At 38.6% G+C, this 23,319-nt stretch overlaps 2 long non-coding RNA genes across 2 annotated transcripts; both read left to right on the top strand.

Moving 5' to 3' along the window:
* The first annotated feature begins 6,257 nt into the window (after positions 1-6,257).
* LOC133144067 (uncharacterized) lies at positions 6,258-7,254 on the top strand. Its single transcript, XR_009710543.1, has 3 exons — positions 6,258-6,418; positions 6,504-6,647; positions 7,127-7,254. It is a non-coding gene; the product is annotated as an uncharacterized LOC133144067 (long non-coding RNA).
* Positions 7,255-11,734: 4,480 nt separating this feature from the next.
* On the top strand, positions 11,735-13,187 carry LOC133144081 (uncharacterized). Its single transcript, XR_009710592.1, has 3 exons — positions 11,735-12,130; positions 12,271-12,351; positions 12,854-13,187. It is a non-coding gene; the product is annotated as an uncharacterized LOC133144081 (long non-coding RNA).
* Positions 13,188-23,319: the final 10,132 nt, after the last annotated feature.

The raw sequence follows: 23,319 nt of genomic DNA, 5'->3' as shown, positions 1-23,319 counted from the left end.
AATTTTAACCTTTTAAACCTTTATTTTACAATCAAATTTTAAAGATGAGTTAAGGGAAGGCCTTTTACATTTTAATTTTTTAATTGTTTTGAACTTTTATTTTGAATTTTTTTGAATGTCATAATCACGAGGCGAGAACAGAAAACAGATGAGGTAAGTTGCTCGTCATGAAACATGTTTTTTCCTTTCTTTCTAAAGAGAGTAAATGCTGCTATTTCACTCTTTTGTATTTTAACAGTTTTTATCTGGCGAAAGCAGTTCATCCCAGAATGGAGGCCAGAGGTAGGCATGACATATCAACTTATTGTAATGTAATTATAAAATTGCTTGTGTAAGCCCTCTGTAGAATCATACATTTTCAATCAACTTTGCTGGATTGTCCTTTTTTCTCCACAAAGACCTTGAGCATGCAAAAACATTCATCATGGACGAATGACTCCCAAGCAGACTCAAGGCACGCCACACCTACAACATGGCAGCACAAGAGATGCTCAATTCCATCCCTGAAGACATCTCCAGAGATGCCTGGCTGGCAGCAGCTTGGAAGCAGGAGTGGGAGGCAGCTGGCCCCTCCCTCATGCACAGTTATGTCTGGGAACCAGGAGACGGGGCCATAGGAGGAGACGAACTACCTCGCCAGCAGTGGACCACACTGAACCGCTTAAGAACTGGTGTTGGGCGCTTCAACATGTCTAGTGGGGTCTGGCGGACAGTGCGGCATGCGAGTGCGGAGCCCTCGAGCAGACAGCCGACCACACCATCAACACCTACACCAACATATAGACCACCCTGAGAGGCCGGCCTCTTCGACCTGGGACCAGAGATGCTGGCGTGGCTCCACGACACCAAGTTGGAGCGCTGACGTTACACGAGAAAGAGAGAGAGAGAGAGAGAGAGAGAGAGAGAGAGAGAGAGAGAGAGAGAGAGAGACTCCCAAACCAGGGTGGCAAGAAGCAGGACTTCTCATTCCTCTGTAAGTAGCCAATTATTATTGACTATTGTTACAAAACACTCTCTTTAATTTTGAATGTCTTTTTCAACTCATGTCCTCAACCACCTCTATGTTTTTTCTTCTTCAGTTTTTTATGTTGCGTGTGGCTCCACATGCTCCATTTGTCTAGACCATTTGTTTGGCCACCTTGGTACTCAGCCTTGATGAGACCTGGCCTGTCTCGCCAAAAAAATGACCGAAATTTTAAGAAGATCCATGGGACCAGTGTTATTCTCCTTTTCTATTGACTCCAAGCAACACGTAAGTAATTGTGATTCCAAATTGAATGTGTTCATATCATTCACTCAAGATGGACACAAGTTGTACATATGCTTTATGTATGACTGTATTGTAATGTGATTTTTCAAAATGAATTAATTATGATGTTATATTATAGCACAGGGAGAGCCAAGACTTCCCAAAAGACCTGTACAACGGAGGCCAGCATCATGAAACACAAACTCCCAAACCAGCATGGTAACACACAGGACTTCTTCTGATTCTTCTGTGAGTAACCATCAAGGAACATTTTCATGAAGCATTTTGCTCCTTTTCCTCAACACATCTTTCATGTTTTTTTTTAGTATGTTCTTGGGTCTTGCCTGTGGTTCTACACGCATCCAGAAATGCAGACAAAGAACAGCTTGGCCTTTAACAGTCGGAAGCCTCTGATTTTACTCTACTAAGCCTCAGATACAGTCTGTTTTCTGTTCTCATTCATTCATTCATTCATTCATCCATTTATTTATTTATTTATTTATTATATTTTTTTGCCTCAAATTATATTTGCATTATCTTTTGTATAACAGCGTCTACAATCATGTTGCACTTAAACTCTTAAAAAATAACACTGAAATTAACATAACATCCATCCATTCATTCTCTGAACTGCTTAGTCCCCACGCGGGCGTGCTGGATCCTATCCCAGCCGTCATCGGGCAGTAGGCGGGGGACGCCCTGAACCGGTTGCCAGCCAATCGCAGGGCACACAGAGACAAACAACCATTTGCACTCGCACTTCAGTCTTCAATCGGCCTACCAAGCATGTATTTGGGATGTGGGAGGAAACTGGAGTGCCCGGAGAAAACCCACGCAGCCTGGGGAGAACATGCAAACTCCACACATGGAGGGCCGGAGGTGGAATCGAACCCGCACCCTCCTACCCAGTGCTCCTTAACATGGAGCAGTCTTTGTTCGTTGTCGTTAATCATTTTTATGTTTATTATCTATTGAATCAGTAATATACTTGATATGTTTTTATTTGTATGTCTTCAGCGTTTCTGAAAGTTATTCATTATATTTCTTGCATTACTTCTTTGATTCAATTAAAAAACCTGTATTTTGTCCCAAAAAGCACAATTTCTTTTCTTCTCTTGTGTGTGATTTATTATATTTTGTTTCCAATATTTAAACAGCTCAGTGGCCAGTGGTAGAGTGTCCTCCCTGAGACTGGAAGGTTGTGGGTTCAAACCCCGCCCGGGTCATACCAAAGACTATAAAAATGGGGCCCATTGCCTCCCTGCTTGGCACTCAGCATTAAGGGTTGGAATTGGGGGTTTAGATCACCAACTGATTCCCGAGTGCGGCACCGCTGCTCCTCACTGCTCCCCTCTCCCCCAGGGGATGGATTAAAATCACACGGGGATGTTTTAAATGCAGAGGACAAATTTCACCACACCCAGATGTGTGTGTGTGACGATCATTGGGACTTTAACTTTTTTAACATGAATTTGAACACTTTCGAGTCAAGCCCAATTTATTCATACTTTTTCAGAGTTTCCGAAAGTTGTTTATATTATTTCTTGTATTACTTCTTTGATTCCATTAAAAAAAACAACTAATTCCTCCCAAAATCAGGAGTTTCCGGGTTAACGTAATAAGTCGGTGAGCGATTGGCTAAGGCAGCGCCCAATTACGTGAGCGGTTGTCTAAGCCAGCGCCCAATTATGTGAGCGGTTGGCTAAGGCAGCGTTATGGTAGCCAATCAGAGCCGGTGCTCTGTAAACTATTGCGGTTCGGTGTTATTGTGGAAATTATTACTCGCCACTTTAAACTTTGTGAAAATTATTAAGTATTCCTATATCCTCACATTTCATTTACTAGACATTTGCGTGTACATACATTTTCTAAATTTTAGAAAAGTCGCGTGCACGCAGATTTGCGCTGCTAGATAAGAGTCAACATTCAGCATCTTACAAAATACACAAATCAGACATTTATTCGTTTAAGAAAACTAATTCATTATGTTCATATGCCCATGTATTTCACCACGTAGTCATTCCCAATTTATATTTGGTGAACGACATCTGGCCGCAGAGAATGACGTTCCTGACGGGTCGCAGCCAGACGGTGAGAGTGGGCCGTCATACATCCACACCTCTCAGTCTCGGTACCGGCTCCCCACAGGGCTGCGTACTGAGCCCACTGCTTTACACGCTCTACACACATGCATGCACCCCCGCCCACCGTAGCAACATCATTGTGAAATTTGCGGATGACACAACCGTGGTGGGACTCATCTCAAAGGGGGATGAGTCTGCCTACAGGGACGAAGTGGTCCGGCTATCGGAGTGGATCGGAGAGAACAATCTGCTCCTAAACACTTTTTTTAAATTATTCTATTTATTCTATTTTTTTTTTATCTCATGCGCGGATCGGTTGGCACTTTTTAAATTTCGTTGTACAGGTGACAATGACAAATAAAGATCTATTGTATTCTATTCTATTCTAGAACCGCGATCATGGTCGAAAATATGTTTTGACCATGACTGACAGCTCTCAATTGTATAATCACAATTCACATGATGTGTTTAGCAGTTATTATTTTTCTTTCTTCCGTGTGTAATTAATATCTTATTAATGTTGAATGGGGGCGGGGTTGTGCTACGTTCATAGAAATCTGAATTCACAAGGACTGTGATCGTAGTATATCATGAACAAAATCTTAAAGTGCTGAAACATGTTCACTCAATCGTTTAGTCACATTTCAGACGAATTTACAGGGATATGTGTGTCTGACACTCTTTTTATCGATTGCATATCCAAATGTTGCATATCCAAATGTTGCATATCTGTTTAGCCTGCACTGAAATTTCCCACTACCCGCAAAGATATTGGGGCGCACACAAGTTCGCATCAGACTTTCCCAGACGTCGAAAGAGGTAAGTAGCTCGCTCAACCCAGTCCGAAATTTGATTTTCCCAAAACATTTATAAACACTTTGTAGTCTAGTGTTGTACTGTAGACCATTGTGTTACTCTATAAATTAGTATTTACTACTTTAAACTGGGTGAAAATTAAGTAACATCCTCACTTTTCCGCGTGTACAGACAGGCCTTTTAAAATGTTTCTTAAAAGGCCTGTACACGCGAATTTGAGTAAGAGGTCTTCAGGTCCGTTTCTTAATGTTTAATGACAATTGTACCGATTTGGTTGAAGAAGAGCTGATATTCAAGAAAAAAAACGAAATAAACCTCGCGCACGACGGCAAGTGTAAAACTATTAAATTAGTCCTATGACCTTACAAATGTATATTATAATATATATTTTACCTATGTCCTCAAAAAAATTGATCCATTAGTAAGCATCTCTCGAACAATATATTTCTTCAAATGGTTTAGTTTTTGAGACAGACAGTGAATGTACATGTTGTCTTGACTAAATATCATTCAGTAGTGCGTACTCTAAAACGAAATGAGCAAATATTCCGAGTCATATTGTATAAACTTATTTGTACAATTATAAATTGGCAATATTGTTGTATACGTGATTTAACATTGTGATGCCGCCTTAACAAGGCTGCATGGACACCTCTTTTGATCTATACCGCAAGTGGGAAAAAAGCCTGGGAACTAGTGCGCGGCCAGAAAAAAAAAAAAGGGCGCTGTCAATCATGCGAGTTGCGCGGCTAGATCAGTCAACTCTCAGCACCGTTTCTGGCTGCAGATGTTTATTTCACTATAACAAATAGAAAATCAATCTTTGCTTACTGTGGGAACAAATGCACAGGTGCCAACATTTGAGTTTCCCAAATTATGTAGGGGATGAAATTGTAGATCAAAGGAGTCAACTCTTAACATCTTCCAAAATACACAAAACTGGAAGTAGTTCATTGGAAATAATAAATAAATAAATAAATAAATAAATAAATAAATATACAGATATATGATAGATAGATAGATAGATAGATAGATAGATAGATAGATAGATAGATAGATAGATAGATAGATAGATAGATAGATAGATAGATAGATAGATAGATAGATAGATACATACATAGATACATACATAGATACATACATAGATACATACATAGATACATACATAGATACATAGATAAATAAAACAAACAAAAAACAATTAAACAATAGCCATTTAGGACAAAAACAATTAAACAATAGCCATTTAGGACATTAACCATAGTCCTTCTAAAAGGGTAGGGCTGCTATTTTATAACCGATTTCTGTCATCATGTAGACTAATTCAACCATATATAAGTGCTATAGTAATTATGTCTCTGATGATCAGTTATTATTTTCATTTTTTTTGTCAGAATGGAAAACCTGTGGACGCTCCACCAAATGCCAGCGGCGGTCACGGCCAAAGTGGTGGCCTTAAAAACATCAACACGATTTTCCAGATGGGCCCTTAAAGAGGATGGCACGGTGGAGGCTAAGGCTTCCCACTGTAATACAGTGGTGGCCCTCTGTGATGGCCACCATTTGTGTAAAATGATTCTTTTTGAAAATTTAGCCTCTGATGTCTCCGTTGGAGGCACCTTTCGAATTATTAATTTTGGCCGGGGAAAAGAACAAGGGGTCCTCCTCTCCCGGCACAACACCGGCATTTATGTGGCTGGGGCGATAGAAGTGACCCCAGATTTGGAGGTGAGGGGGACAGCTCTGCTGTACCCTCCAAGCATTGCCAGAGCCTTAAAGGACATCCGCCATGAGGAGGGTGTCCTTTTCACGACAGACGGCATTGTCTCTGCTGTAAGATCAATCTCTCTCTCTTTCCGCTCCCTCTCTTTCATGAAGTAGTGATGATTAATCTGTTTTTCATTTTTAGATCCGCCCCATGAGGATGGTGATGTCACGTGGGTCTGTGGTCCCATTAGGCATCATTTATTTAAAAAAAGTAAACTGATTGTTCTCTCTCTCTCTGTCACACTATCTGTGTGTGTTAGTGTGTGTGTGCGTGCGCGTGCGTGTGCATGCATGTGCGTGTCTAAATATGGATACATCACACACACTCACATTTCACCTGAGTAAGGTGCCTTCAAGGCCTGATCCTTTCCAAGCTTTTGATAGCTCACTCTAATATCACCCGTGCAAAGTTTGCTGACGATCATGCATATTAGAGGAGGGAGACGTCTAAACCTGCAAGACACTGGTTTTGTAGGACAGAAATTTGACACCAGTTTCTTGAGTATTTCTCTAGCTTTATTGTCTTAGTCATTGTAGCCTAGATCGACATTTCAACAGCTAGTACTAATTTGTCATTTTCATTACAGGATCAAATGGTAATAAAGGTGGTCAGGTGGCGAGAGGCGAACATTTTTGTTCTAACGGTTGGACAGCGGGTGTCTCTTACGCACCTGAAAACATCGTGTTCCGGTGGCCTGGAGCTCCACTCCACCGAAAATACTGAGATCAAGGTACCTAAAGCAAGCTGTTTTTCCCATGTGTATAAACAAAGGTATTCTAAATTGAATCAACACTGTTATTTATTTGGGATGCACTGCTATCAGTGGCTCATCATCACTAAGGTTGAAGTCAGATTCACGCTTTGGGAGTTTTCTCAAAATCTGGATCACCAACTTTATAAGATTTTGTCTCAGATGCAGCTCTATCAGGAAGACATACACTTTCACTTGCTTCCTTGACTGTATAAAATCATTGTGGTTGTGATTATGGTCATGAAATTAATCAAATTGTTTTAGGTTTTCTATCTATCTATCTATCTATCTATCTATCTATCTATCTATCTATCTATCTATCTATCTATCTATCTATCTATCTATCTATCTATCTATCTATCTATCTATCTATCTATCTATCTATCTATCTATCTGCCCATCATGTTTTCTCGTGAAGTTTTAAACACAATAAATTGTCATGAAATTTCTTTGCGCAGGAACTGGAACAAGAGCCATTTCGATTTGTGGCCTTTAAAATAAAAGGTGAAGACATGGAGCTTTTGGACGCCACCAATGCCACCAAAAAGGTTCCATTGACAGTGTGGAAAGAAAGATTCCCCGAAGGCCCTAATCTTACCCCAGAGGGGCTTTTGTGGTAAAAAATTTTTTTGTTATATTGTTTGTATTTCTTGTTTGTTGTTCTGTTTAAAATGTTCTATTATTAAAGTTTAAAGTTAAATGCACAAAATAGTTATTGTTTATTTATTTTGTATTAAATTGAATTAATTTAATCTAAATTATGATAATATATTTCACCTCTTAGTTATATTTAGTTGTCCGTGTATAAATTGTGTGTTGAGTCATTATATTAAATGTATTAGTTGTATCAATTCAATAGATGCTTTCCTTTTTTTTCTCCCCATATTTTTCCAACTATTTTTTAAAATTATGATAAATTATTATTGACAATTGCTACACCAAAATACAACTTACATATTTAGTTTTCCTTTCATGGTCTGGCTTGATAACCACATAAGCTACAACAAAACCAGGAAAAAAGTAACTAGGTTTTTACTAAACATTGTTAAATGTGCACTATATTGGCACTATATTGGGTGATAAGCTTAACTAACTTAAATGCTAGCTTAACTCAACGTTTTAATTTTTAAAAATGTTACTTTTACTTTTTAAAATTATAACTTTTAAAACTTTTAACTTTTTACATTTTTAAATTAACTTATGGTTGAGAGGAGACTTTTTAACTTTTTAAACCTTTATTTTACAATCAAATTTTAACCTTTTAAACCTTTATTTTACAATCAAATTTTAACCTTTTAAACCTTTATTTTACAATCAAGTGCGTCAATTGACGCTCCATCGATGCGACACGTTACCGTCGCACATCACGTGTTGCTTACGTCATATGAATGCGTCTTGTTCGAGCGCACACACCTATAACGTAATTGTGTGAGGCTATTGTAGTGGAGTGACGAGTGTAATTGTATCATAGTTTATGGAGAAAAACAATTTAATAGGGACATTCGACGTGCTGTCAAAGCGTTCTTTGGCCCGCTGTCCAAAGAACATAGAAAACGATACGGAATGCGATCATCTCATGTGCGGTGGCGCCACAAAGTGGATTGCAGAAGTTAACTCAGCAGCATGGACGCGTTCCAGGCAGTTGCTGCGACCGCAAGGGGGTAAGTATTACTAAAAAAAAAAGCACACAAGTTTCAAACTTGCCTAGTGGACAGTGAAGCAGAAAATAGATGTGTCAAAAAGTGTGAGGAAAATATGCACTGTCTGCCGACGCACATTTTTCATAGTGCATGTGGAACTGACTCACCTTAAGCAACACGCAATACGGTGGACACGAATGAAAAAACGCACAACTAAGCAAGGGGGAACCTGGACAGATCCATCAGGCAACGACAAAGATAGTATGTAAATATGCTTTTTACATCCTCTGGTCAAGGTTAATATGAGAATGTACAATGGATGTCTGTATCGTATGGAAAAAGCTATTATACATTTTGGGTGTAGTAAACGACCCGGTAAATACATACTTGAGATAAACTGCTATCAGTGGCTCATCATCATCAAGGCTGAAGTCAGAATCATGCTTTAGAGTTTTCTCTAAAACTGGATCACCAATTTTGTAAGATTTTGTTTCAGATACAGCTCTATCAGGAAGACATACAATTTCACTTGCTTCCCTGACTGTATAAAATCATTTTGGTTGTGATTATGGTCATGAAATTAATCAAATTGTTTTAGGTTTTACGTTTATTATCTGTCTGCCTGTCTGCCATCCATGCATCATGTTTTCTCGTGGTGTTTTAAACCCATAATAAATTGTCAAAACATTTCTTTGCGCAGGAACTGGAAGAAGTGTTTCATGTTGTGGCCTTCAAAATAAAAGGCGACAACGTGGAGCTTCTAAATGAAAACAATGCCACCAAAAGCGTCCCTTTGGTTGAGTGGAACCAAAGATTCCCAGAGGGCCCTAATTTTCCCCCAGAGGGGTTTTTGTGGTAATTTTGTTTTATATTTTGTTCTATTGTTTGTATTTCTTGTTACTTGTTTGTTGTTCTGTTTAAAATGTTCTATGATTAAAGTTTAAATTTAAATGCACAAAATAGTCATTGTTTATTTTATTTATTTTTATTAAATTGAATTAATTTAATCTAAATTATGATAATATATTTCACCACTTAGTTATATTTTGTTGTCCGTGTATAAATTGTGTATTGCATCATTATATTAAATGTATTAGTTGTATCAATTCAATAGATACTTTAATATGTCTTCTCCCCATATTTTTCCAACTGTTTTTTTTTTTAAATTATGATCAATTATTATTGAATATTCCTACACCAAAATTCAACTTATTTGGACATATTTAGTTTTCCTTTCATAGGCTGGCTTGATAACCACATAAGGTACAACAAAACCAGAAAAAAAGTAAGTAGGTCTTTACTAAACTTTGCTAAATGTGCAATATGATGGGTGATAAGCAGTACAGTTCTGTTGATTCTGTTGCTCAGCACTGGTGGATGTTGAAAATCATTACCAGCAAAGTCATATTTCGTATTTAAGTGACCTAGTTTTATTATATTTCTATTGCAAATACGATCGCGATCTTGATTCAGTTGCTCGACACTGACACTTAGCGGCTGTATAAAATCATTACAAGCAAAGTCTTCCGTGCATTTAAGGTACCCGTTTTATTAAATTACCGTATTTATTCCAATTATCACCCATTATTGTCCGATTGCCAAGGGGCACTGAAAAGGGCGATAATATGTATATTTTCCTTATGTAGTATCTAACTGGTGTTCTTAACACGAGGACAGCGGCTGTTTTGAGCTACCTCTAACAGCGGGGTGCGTCAATTGACGCTCTATCGATGCGACACGCTACCGTCGCATATCACGTGTTGTACACGTCATATTAACGCGATCATCTTGTTCGAGCCCATGCCCCGAGAACGTAATTGTGTGAGGAGGATATTGTTGCGGAGTGACGAGTGTAAATGTATCATAGTTTATGGAGAAAAACAATTTAAAAGGGACATTCAACGGGCTGTCAAATCAATCATATTTAAACTTGCGCAATGACGTCGGCATGTGGTCGCGGAGGAAAACGTAAGTTTTGGGGGGAATTTTTTAGCAGCATGGGCGATAATTAGAGGTATCAATGTTTTATTTATGCTATCGCTAACACACACAGGGCGGTTATTAGAATATGGGCGATAATTATTAGAATAATTACGGTATTGCAAATACAATTGCAAAGAAACAATTGGTTGAGGAGCAGTTTTATAGCAGATTTTTGTTGTTGTATTGCGATAGCGTATTGCTAATGCTAATCTGTTGATTGTGTCGCGAGAGAGAGAGAGAGAGAGAGAGAGAGAGAGAGAGAGAGAGAGAGAGAGAGAGTTGAGTGTGTGTGTGTGTCTCAGTAAAGATATCTGTCACACTCTCATTTCACCTGAGTAAGGTCCCTTAGGGCATCATGTTGCCTTAGCCTAGATCTACATTTCAACAACTAGTACTAATTTGTCATTTTCATTACAGGATCAAAGAGAAATTAAGGTCCTCACATGGCGCGAAACCAACTTTTTCCATGTCAAACTTGGACAGCGGCTGTCCATGACACACACGACAACATCATCTTCTAGTGGCGTAGAGCTCCACTCCACAGAAAATACTGTAATAAAGGTACCTAAAGCAAGCAGTTTTTTATGTGTATAAACAAAGGCGTTCTCAATTGAATCAATACTGTTATTTACTTGGGATGCACTGCTATCAGTGGCTCACCATCATTAAGGTTGAAGTCAGATTCATGCTTTAGGAGTTTTCTCAAAATCTGGATCACCAACTTTGTAGGATATTGTCTCAGATACAGCTGTCTGTCTGTCTATCTGTCTGTCTGTCTGTTTATATATCTATATCTAACCAAGCTACATACCTACCTACCTACTTACCTACCTACCTACCTACCTACCTACCTACCCAACCCCATCCATCCATCCATCCATCCATCCATCCATCCATCCATCCATCCATCCATCCATCATGTTTTCTCGTGGTGTTTCAAACATAATAAATTGTCATGAAATTTCTTTGCGCAGGAACTGGAAGAAGAGCCCTTTCGCTTTGTGGCCTTTAAAATCAAAGGTGAACAGGTGGAGCTTGTGGACGCCACCAATGCCACCAGAATGGTTCCATTAGAGGAGTGGAACCAAAAATTCCCCGATGGCCCTAATCTTCCCCTAGAGGGGTTTTTGTGGTAAATTTTTTTTTTTGTTCTGTTGTTTGTATTTTGTGTTACTTGTTTGTTCTGTTTAAAATGTTCTACTATTAAAGTTTAAAGTTAAATGCACAAAATAATAATTGTTTATTTTATTCATTTTTATTACATTATGATAATATATTTCACCACTTCATCAACATCTGCCCCCTATAGAGACCACCCTCAGAGGCCGGCCTCTTCGACTTGCAACCAGAGATGCTGGCGTGGCTCCACGACACCAAGTTGGAACACTGACGTTACACGTGAGAGAGAGAGAGAGAGGCAACGTCGATTTAGGTGACCCAGTTTATTATTTTGTTTATAGCAAATACAGTTGCAAATATATTGTTTCAATGTGTAGTTAATGGTATTAATGTATAGTATATGATTTTAATCTATTTTAATCTATAGTAATGGTATTTTACCCATGCCTTATTTTGGGATATTTGTAACTTCTGCTGTCTTTATCTTAGTATTCTGGAATACTATGGTTTATTTCGAAAATGTTTCTCAGATGTCGCATGTTTTCCCATTCTAGATTGATAGATAGAATTTACGGTAGCGTTCTTTGGCCTGCTGTCCAAAGAACATAGAAAACAATACGGAATGCGATCATCTCATGTGCGGTGGCACCACAAAGTAGATTGCAGAAGTTAACTCAGCAGCATGGACGCGTTCCAGGCACTTACTGCGACCGCAAGGGGGTAAGTATTACTAAAAAAAGCACACAAGTTTCAAACTTGCCGAGTGGACAGTGAATCAGAAAATAGATTTGTCAAAAAGTGTGAGGAAAATATGCACTGTCTGCCGACTCACATTTTCATTGTCCATGTCTCACCTTAAGCAACACGGTGGACACGAACAAAAAAACGCACAACTAAGCAAGGGGGAACCTGGACAGATCCATCAGGCAACGACAAAGATGGTATGTAAATATTTTTTTAAACCCTCTCAAGGTTAATATGAGAATGTACAATGGATGTCTATCGTATAGAAAAAGCTATTATACATTTTGGGTGTAATAAACGACCAGGTAAATGGATAGATAATACATAAAAACCATTCGTTTGCATACATTGATAAATGAAAGATCAACATTATGTGCCACTTGCCTCCCCAGAACTTTTGGTTTATAGGAAGGTTTGTTTTCTATTTAGAGGAAGAAATGCATGCGCCCAAGTGCAATATGTATTTTTGCCAGCAGAGGACGCTGAAAATAAATATGTTGCATAGCGGATGAGCTGTCTTAATCATTTCTGTCTGTAACAATTGCACACACAGCCTTACATTTGTAACAAGTTTCAAGAGATGTGCATATTTTTTCATTGGACATGCAATGTAATTCTGTCAACTTTTAAATAAACTATGTTATTTTACTTTTAATGTGGATAGAGGATTTATTTTTGGTGTTTTTGATTTTACTGCAGATTATCCAGACATCCCCAACGTCAAAGCAGCAGTATCTTTGGCCTCAGCATCCTTATTTTCCACTGGGCTTTGTGGACAGGAATGTCTTTTTCGACATGTTCCAACTTTAAACTGTTCATCTCATGCCTAATAATTGTCACTCAGCACTGACACCTGGTGGACGTTATGTTGTCATGCAGATGTTGTTATGCCTAATAAGAACAGATTCAGATTTGATTCTTAGTAGTTATCTTGCTGACTGTTTCTTGTTGACTAATACTTCTTGCGTATGTACTGTTTTTACTCGCTTATTGGTTTTCTTGCTTACTGCTTTTTCTAAAATGTACATATTCACCTGCAGTTTCCAAATTTTTTTAACCTATTTGTATTGTCCCAACATCAACAGGTTCAGCTCAATCCCACTTCATGTCTACATCATTCAGTGTCATTTAACAGCGTTTTTCCTTTCTAACTTATTCATTTTGCCACCAATTCAACCCGTTTCAACATTTAGCTCATGCATCTTATGCCTAACTATTCCACAACTTCTCACTTACCAATAATTTGAAATTCTCTAAAATTTCGTTTTTCTACTCTAAATTCTACAATTTTCAACCGATTCTACCTATTCCAACTTTCAACTGTTCATCTTTTGCCTACATATTCCACAACTTCCCACTTACCAAAATTCCAAATTTGAAATTCAACCAAATTCTCCAAAATTTCATTTTTCTACTCTAATTTCTACATTTTTCAACCCATTCAACCCATTCCAACTTTCAACTGTTCATCTTTTGCATACCTATTCCACAACTTCCCACTTACCAAATATTCCAAACTTTCAATTTTGAAATTCACCACAAATTCTCCAAATTTTCTACATTTCTCAAGTAATTCAACTCGTTTCAGCATCGTTCGGCAGCATTCCCCGAAGAAGTTATTCATACATTTCGCCTTCACACGCAATTTCTCCAGAAATTGCAAAATTCTAGTTGTGTGAAGGCGAAGGCCTTCACACATATGTTATTCTACTCCATTTACTTTATTATTGTGTGAAGGCGATGGCCTTCACACATATGTTATTCTACTCCATTTACTTTATTATTATTGTGTGAAGGCGAAGGCCTTCACACATTGATATTGTACTTTATTATTAAACAACTTATTCCTCCCACTTTTTTGACATCTAACTACTCCCACATGCTTCAACCGATTCACCTCGTTCAACCTTTCACACGTTCCAAAAATTCATGGCACGCTTGCCAGTATTTTTCGCGTTCATAACATTTACCGTTTTTAAGTAATTAGCAAATTTGTGCCTTTTATTTCCCCATTCATTCTTAATGGCAATGTCAACCCGAGCCAGTTTCCTGTAGTGGGTTCGATTCCCACATTGGGCGTCATTAATTATTTTACTCTTTATTCTTCCCGCTTATCATTTTCAACGCTTATCATTTGTAACTAACATTCGCATTCAACATTCATTACATTAAGCAATTTCCACCACTTTGATTACGTATTCGCATTCAACAAACACATTCATTACATTAACCAATTGCAACCACGACATAGTAAGGGACTCAATTAGCTCGTGGGAAACACAAGTGATTCCAGTACATGAGCATCATTCCCGAGTGGTATCAAAACCCGCGTCAGTTCGATTCCCACATTGGGCGTCATTATTTATTTTACTCTTTATCCTTCCCGGTTATCATTTTCAACGGTTATCATTTGTAACTTTTGTCATTCGCATCCAACATTCATTACATTAAGCAATTTCCACCACTTTGATTACGCATTCGCATTCAACAAACACATTCATTACATTAACCAAATTCAACCAGCAAGAAGGAAGGATCCTCATTAGCTCAGTCGGAAACACAATGGAAATGTCAACCCGAGCCAGTTTCCTGTAGTGGGTTCGATTCCCACATTGGGAGTCATAAATTATTTTACTCTTTATTCTTCCCCCTTATCATTTTCAACGCTTATCATTTGTACCTTTTTTGTAACATTTGTAACGTTTCATTTTTAACGCTTATCATTTGTACCTTTTTGTAACATGTATTTGTAACATCTTCCCATTTATTTCACAATTATCTATTTTCCCTTTGTATTCTTCCCGCTCATCATTTTTAACGCTTAACGTTTGTAAATTAACATCTGCCTTCGCCTTCACACGCAATTTCTTCCGAAATTGCAATTCTAGTTGTGTGAAGGCGAAGGCCTTCACACATTGTTATTCTACTTTATTGTGTGAAGGCGAAGGCCTTCACACATTGATATTGTACTTTATTATTAAACAACTTATTCCTCCCACTTTTTTGACATCTAACTACTCCCACATGCTTCAACCGATTCACCTCGTTCAACCTTTCACACGTTCCAAAAATTCATGGCACGCTTGCCAGTATTTTTCGCGTTCATAACATTTACCGTTTTTAAGTAATTAGCAAATTTGTGCCTTTTATTTCCCCATTCATTCTTAATGGCAATGTCAACCCGAGCCAGTTTCCTGTAGTGGGTTCGATTCCCACATTGGGCGTCATTAATTATTTTACTCTTTATTCTTCCCGCTTATCATTTTCAACGCTTATCATTTGTAACTAACATTCGCATTCAACATTCATTACATTAAGCAATTTCCACCACTTTGATTACGTATTCGCATTCAACAAACACATTCATTACATTAACCAAATTCAACCAGTATGTAGACAGGGACACAATTAGCTCGTGGGAAACACAAGTGATTCCAGTACACGAGCATCTTTCCCGAGTGGTATCAAAACCCGCGTCAGTTCGATTCCCACATTGGGCGTCATTATTTATTTTACTCTTTATCCTTCCCCTTATCATTTTCAACGCTTATCATTTGTACCTTTTTTGTAACATTTATAACATTTCATTTTTAACGCTTATCATTTGTACCTTTTTGTAACATGTATTTGTAACATTTTCCCATTTATTTCACAATAATTTATTTTCCCTTTCTATTCTTCCCGCTCATCATTTTTAACGCTTAACGTTTGTAAATTAACATCTGCCTTCGCCTTCACACGCAATTTCTTCCGAAATTGCAATTCTAGTTGTGTGAAGGCGAAGGCCTTCACACATTGATATTGTACTTTATTATTAAACAACTTATTCCTCCCACTTTTTTGACATCTAACTACTCCCACATGCTTCAACCGATTCACCTCGTTCAACCTTTCACACGTTCCACAAATTCATGGCACGCTTGCCAGTATTTTTCGCGTTCATAACATTTACCGTTTTTAAGTAATTAGCAAATTTGTGCCTTTTATTTCCCCATTCATTCTTAATGGCAATGTCAACCCGAGCCAGTTTCCTGTAGTGGGTTCGATTCCCACATTGGGCGTCATTAATTATTTTACTCTTTATTCTTCCCGCTTATCATTTTCAACGCTTATCATTTGTAACTAACATTCGCATTCAACATTCATTACATTAAGCAATTTCCACCACTTTGATTACGTATTCGCATTCAACAAACACATTCATTACATTAACCAATTGCAACCACGACATAGTAAGGGACTCAATTAGCTCGAGGGAAACACAAGTGATTCCAGTACACGAGCATCATTCCCGAGTGGTATCAAAACCCGCGTCAGTTCGATTCCCACATTGGGCGTCATTATTTATTTTACTCTTTATCCTTCCCGGTTATCATTTTCAACGGTTATCATTTGTAACTTTTGTCATTCGCATTCAACATTCATTACATTAAGCAATTTCCACCACTTTGATTACGCATTCGCATTCAACAAACACATTCATTACATTAACCAAATTCAACCAGCAAGAAGGAAGGATCCTCATTAGCTCAGTCGGAAACACAATTGAAATGTCAACCCGAGCCAGTTTCCTGTAGTGGGTTCGATTCCCACATTGGGAGTCATAAATTATTTTACTCTTTATTCTTCCCCCTTATCATTTTCAACGCTTATCATTTGTACCTTTTTTGTAACATTTGTAACGTTTCATTTTTAACGCTTATCATTTGTACCTTTTTGTAACATGTATTTGTAACATTTTCCCATTTATTTCACAATTATCTATTTTCCCTTTGTATTCTTCCCGCTCATCATTTTTAACGCTTAACGTTTGTAACTTAACATCTGCCTTCGCCTTCACACGCAATTTCTTCCGAAATTGCAATTCTAGTTATTGTGTGAAGGCGAAGGCCTTCACACATATGTTATTCTACTCCATTTACTTTATTATTATTATTATTCTATTTTATTCCCGCCACTTTTTTGTCCCGCTTCTTCTTCCACAAAATTCATCCGATTCACTCCATTCCACTTTTCACGTATTCCAAATATTCACGACATGAGCGCTTGTATTTTTCTCATTCCGAAAATTTTCCGATTCCGCAAAATTCCCCAAATTCCGACAAATTTTTCCCCATCCATTCTTAATGGCACATTCGACATTTCACAAAATTTCGTGTTTCACCTCTAACTTCTACATTTTTCAACCGATTCAACCCATTCCAACTTTCAACTGTTCATCTTTTGCCTACCTATTCCACAACTTCCCACTTACCAAAAATTCCAAATTTTCAAATTTGAAATTCAACCAAAATTCTCTCAAATTCCGTTATTCCACTCTAATTTCTACATTTTTCAACCGATTCAACCCATTCCAAATGCATTCACCTTATGCTTCCCACATTCACTCCCATTCACCCCCACTTCCACTACGCTTACACATTCAACCCTTGACCCCCAATTCCAGTGTGGCGGCCATCTTGGATTGACCCTCAAGTGCCCCCAATGAACCCAAAATGAACCGGAAGTGCCCCAAATCAAACCGAAAGTGACCCCAAATAGACCGGAAGTGACCTCAGGTAAACCGGAAGTGACCCCAAATCAAACCGGAAGTGACCCCAAATGTACCGGAAGTGACCTTTTTAGACCGGAAATGACCCCTAATAAACCGGAAGTGACCTCAGACGAACCGGAAGTGACCCAAATTAAACCGGAAGTGACCCATATAAACCGGAAGTGACCCCAAATAGACCGGAAGTGACCCCAAATAGACCGGAAGTGACCTCTGGTAAACCGGAAGTGACCCCAAATCAAACCGGAAGTGACCCCAAATGTACCGGAAGTGACCTTTTTAGACCGGAAATGACCCCTGATAAACCGGAAGTGACCTCAGACGAACCGGAAGTGACCCAAATTAAACCGGAAGTGACCCAAATAAACCGGAAGTGACCCCAAGTAGACCGGAAGTGACCCAAATCAAGCCGGAAGTGACCTTATTTCAACACTAAGTGCCCCAAATAGCTACATTTGCGCTAACGTCTTCGTTTTTTGTCCGATTTAACCCGTTTCAACATTTTTACCCCAAAAGTGAACCTCCTGAGGCCGTTTTTTTTGGTTTTGTTCCAAATTTAGAAAGATTTTGGCGCAATTGCTTTTTTTTATTTTCCCATTCATTCTCTATGGGGATTCAACATTTGCTCTAACTTCTACATTTTTTAACTGATTCAACCCGTTCCAACTTTCAACTGTTCATCTTTTGCCTACCTATTCCACAACTTCCCACTTACCAACAATTCCAAATTTAAAATTCAACCAAATTCTCCAAAATTTCGTTTTTCTACTCTAACTTCTACATTTTTCTACCGATTCAACCCATTCCAACTTTCAACTGTTCATCTTTTGCCTACCTATTCCACAACTTCCCACTTACCAAATATTCCAAACTTTCAATTTTGAAATTCACCACAAATTCTCCAAATATTCTACATCTCTCAAGTAATTCAACACGTTTCAACATCGTTCGGCAGCATTCCCCGAAAAAGTTATTCATACATTTCGCCTTCACACGCAATTTCTCCAGAAATTGCAAAATTCTAGTTATTATTATTATTCTATTTTATTCCCGCCACTTTTTTGTCCCGTTTCATCTTTCACATAATTCATCCGATTCACTCCATTCCACTTTTCACGTATTCCAAATATTCACGACATGAGCGCTTGTATTTTTCTCATTCCGAAAATTTTCCGATTCCGCAAAATTCCCAAAATTCCGACAAATTTTTCCCCATCCATTCTTAATGGCACATTCGACATTTCACAAAATTTCGTTTTTCACCTCTAACTTCTACATTTTTCAACCGATTCAACCCATTCCAACTGTTCATCTTTTGCCTACCTATTCCACAACTTCCCATTTACTAAAAATTCCAAATTTTCAAATTTGAAATTCAACCAAAATTCTCTCTAATTCCGTTATTCCACTCTAATTTCTACATTTTTCAACCGATTCAACCCATTCCAACTTTCAACTGTTCATCTTTTGCCTACCTATTCCACAACTTCCCACTTACCAAAAATTCCAAATTCTCAAATTTGAAATTCAACCAAAATTCTCTAAAATTTCGTTTTTCTACTCTAATTTCTACATTTTTCGACCGATTCAACCCATTCCAAATGCATTCACCTTATGCTTCCCACATTCACTCCCATTCACCCCCACTTCCACTACGCTTACACATTCAACCCTTGACCCCCAATTCCAGTGTGGCGGCCATCTTGGATTGACCCTCAAGTGCCCCCAATGAACCCAAAATGAACCGGAAGTGCCCCAAATCAAACCGAAAGTGACCCCAAATAGACCGGAAGTGACCTCAGGTAAACCGGAAGTGACCCCAAATCAAACCGGAAGTGACCCCAAACGTACCGGAAGTGACCTTTTTAGACCGGAAATGACCCCTAATAAACAGGAAGTGACCTCAGACGAACCGGAAGTGACCCAAATTAAACCGGAAGTGACCCAAATAAACCGGAAGTGACCCCAAATAGACCGGAAGTGACCTCTGGTAAACCGGAAGTGACCCTAAATCAAACCGGAAGTGACCCCAAATGAACCGGAAGTGACCTTTTTAGACCGGAAGTGACCCCTAATAAACCGGAAGTGACCTCAGACGAACCGGAAGTGACCCAAATTAAACCGGAAGTGACCCAAATAAACCGGAAGTGACCCCAAATAGACCGGAAGTGACCCGAATCAAACCGGAAGTGACCTTATTTCAACACTGAGTGGCCCAAATAGCTACATTTGCGCTAACTTTTTCGTTTTTTGTCTGATTTAACCCGTTTCAACATTTTTACCCCAAAAGTGAATCTCCTGAGGCCGTTTTTTTTGTTTTGTTCCAAATTTAGAAAGATTTTGGCGCAATTGCTTTTTTTTATTTTCCCATTCATTCTCTATGGGGATTCAACATTTGCTCTAACTTCTACATTTTTTAACTGATTCAACCCGTTCCAACTTTCAACTGTACATCTTTTGCCTACCTATTCCACAACTTCCCACTTACCAAAAATTCCAAATTCGAAATTCAACCAAATTCTCCAAAATTTCGTTTTTCTACTCTAATTTCTACATTTTTCAACCGATTCAACCCATTCCAACTTTCAACTGTTCATCTTTTGCCTACCTATTCCACAACTTCCCACTTACCAAATATTCCAAACTTTCAATTTTGAAATTCACCACAAATTCTCCAAATATTCTACATTTCTCAAGTAATTCAACACGTTTCAACATCATTCGGCAGCATTCCCCGAAAAAGTTATTCATACATTTCGCCTTCACACGCAATTTCTCCAGAAATTGCAAAATTCTAGTTATTGTGTGAAGGCGAAGGCCTTCACACATATGTTATTCTACTCCATTTACTTTATTATTATTATTATTCTATTTTATTCCCGCCACTTTTTTGTCCCGCTTCTTCTTCCACAAAATTCATCCGATTCACTCCATTCCACTTTTCACGTATTCCAAATATTCACGACATGAGCGCTTGTATTTTTCTCATTCCGAAAATTTTCCGATTCCGCAAGATTCCCAAAATTCCGACAAATTTTTCCCCATCCATTCTTAATGGCACATTCCACATTTCACAAAATTTCGTGTTTCACCTCTAACTTCTACATTTTTCAACCGATTCAACCCATTCCAACTTTCAACTGTTCATCTTTTGCCTACCTATTCCACAACTTCCCACTTACCAAAAATTCCAAATTCTCAAATTTGAAATTCAACCAAAATTCTCTCAAATTCCGTTATTCCACTCTAATTTCTACATTTTTCAACCGATTCAACCCATTCCAAATGCATTCACCTTATGCTTCCCACATTCACTCCCATTCACCCCCACTTCCACTACGCCTACACATTCAACCCTTGACCCCCAATTCCAGTGTGGCGGCCATCTTGGATTGACCCTCAAGTGCCCCCAATGAACCCAAAATGAACCGGAAGTGCCCCAGATCAAACCGAAAGTGACCCCAAATAGACCGGAAGTGACCTCAGGTAAACCGGAAGTGACCCCAAATCAAACCGGAAGTGACCCCAAATGTACCGGAAGTGGCCTTTTTAGACCGGAAATGACCCCTAATAAACCGGCAGTGACCTCAGACGAACCGGAAGTGACCCAAATTAAACCGGAAGTGACCCAAATAAACCGGAAGTGACCCCAAATAGACCGGAAGTGACCCCAAATAGACCGGAAGTGACCTCTGGTAAACCGGAAGTGACCCCAAATCAAACCGGAAGTGACCCAAAATGAACCGGAAGTTACCTTTTTAGACCGGAAATGACCCCAAATAAACCGGAAGTGACCTCAGCTAGACCGGAAGTGACCTGTTTTAAACCGGAAGTGACCCAAATAAACCGGAAGTGACCCCAAATAGACCGGAAGTGACCCCAAATAGACCGGAAGTGACCTCTGGTAAACCGGAAGTCACCCCAAATCAAACCGGAAGTGACCCAAAATGAACCGGAAGTGACCTTTTTAGACCGGAAATGACCCCAAATAAACCGGAAGTGACCTCAGCTAAACCGGAAGTGACCTATTTTAAACCGGAAGTGACCCAAATAAACCGGAAGTGACCCAAATTACACCGGAAATGACCCGAATCAAGCCGGAAGTGACCTTATTTCAACACTAAGTGCCCCAAATGGCTACATTTGCGCTAACGTCTTCGTTTTTTGTCCGATTTAACCCGTTTCAACATTTTTACCCCAAAAGTGAACCTCCTGAGGCCGTTTTTTTTGGTTTTGTTCCAAATTTAGAAAGATTTTGGCGCAATTGCTTTTTTTTATTTTCCCATTCATTCTCTATGGGGATTCAACATTTGCTCTAACTTCTACATTTTTTAACTGATTCAACCCGTTCCAACTTTAAACTGTTCATCTTTTGCCTACCTATTCCACAACTTCCCACTTACCAACAATTCCAAATTTAAAATTCAACCAAATTCTCCAAAATTTCGTTTTTCTACTCTAACTTCTACATTTTTCTACCGATTCAACCCATTCCAACTTTCAACTGTTCATCTTTTGCCTACCTATTCCACAACTTCCCACTTACCAAATATTCCAAACTTTCAATTTTGAAATTCACCACAAATTCTCCAAATATTCTACATTTCTCAAGTAATTCAACACGTTTCAACATCGTTCGGCAGCATTCCCCGAAAAAGTTATTCATACATTTCGCCTTCACACGCAATTTCTCCAGAAATTGCAAAATTCTAGTTATTATTATTATTCTATTTTATTCCCGCCACTTTTTTGTCCCGTTTCATCTTTCACATAATTCATCCGATTCACTCCATTCCACTTTTCACGTATTCCAAATATTCACGACATGAGCGCTTGTATTTTTCTCATTCCGAAAATTTTCCGATTCCGCAAAATTCCCAAAATTCCGACAAATTTTTCCCCATCCATTCTTAATGGCACATTCGACATTTCACAAAATTTCATTTTTCACCTCTAACTTCTACATTTTTCAACCGATTCAACCCATTCCAACTTTCAACTGTTCATCTTTTGCCTACCTATTCCACAACTTCCCATTTACTAAAAATTCCAAATTTTCAAATTTGAAATTCAACCAAAATTCTCTCTAATTCCGTTATTCCACTCTAATTTCTACATTTTTCAACCGATTCAACCCATTCCAACTTTCAACTGTTCATCTTTTGCCTACCTATTCCACAACTTCCCACTTACCAAAAATTCCAAATTCTCAAATTTGAAATTCAACCAAAATTCTCTAAAATTTCGTTTTTCTACTCTAATTTCTACATTTTTCGACCGATTCAACCCATTCCAAATGCATTCACCTTATGCTTCCCACATTCACTCCCATTCACCCCCACTTCCACTACGCTTACACATTCAACCCTTGACCCCCAATTCCAGTGTGGCGGCCATCTTGGATTGACCCTCAAGTGCCCCCAATGAACCCAAAATGAACCGGAAGTGCCCCAAATCAAACCGAAAGTGACCCCAAATAGACCGGAAGTGACCTCAGGTAAACCGGAAGTGACCCCAAATCAAACCGGAAGTGACCCCAAATGTACCGGAAGTGACCTTTTTAGACCGGAAATGACCCCTAATAAACCGGAAGTGACCTCAGACGAACCGGAAG

The sequence above is a fragment of the Syngnathus typhle genome, linkage group LG20 (genome assembly GCF_033458585.1).
Source record: "Syngnathus typhle isolate RoL2023-S1 ecotype Sweden linkage group LG20, RoL_Styp_1.0, whole genome shotgun sequence".
Taxonomy (NCBI): domain Eukaryota; kingdom Metazoa; phylum Chordata; class Actinopteri; order Syngnathiformes; family Syngnathidae; genus Syngnathus; species Syngnathus typhle.
Note: the sequence above shows the minus strand (reverse complement) of the source record. Positions and strands in the feature narration are given on the sequence as shown.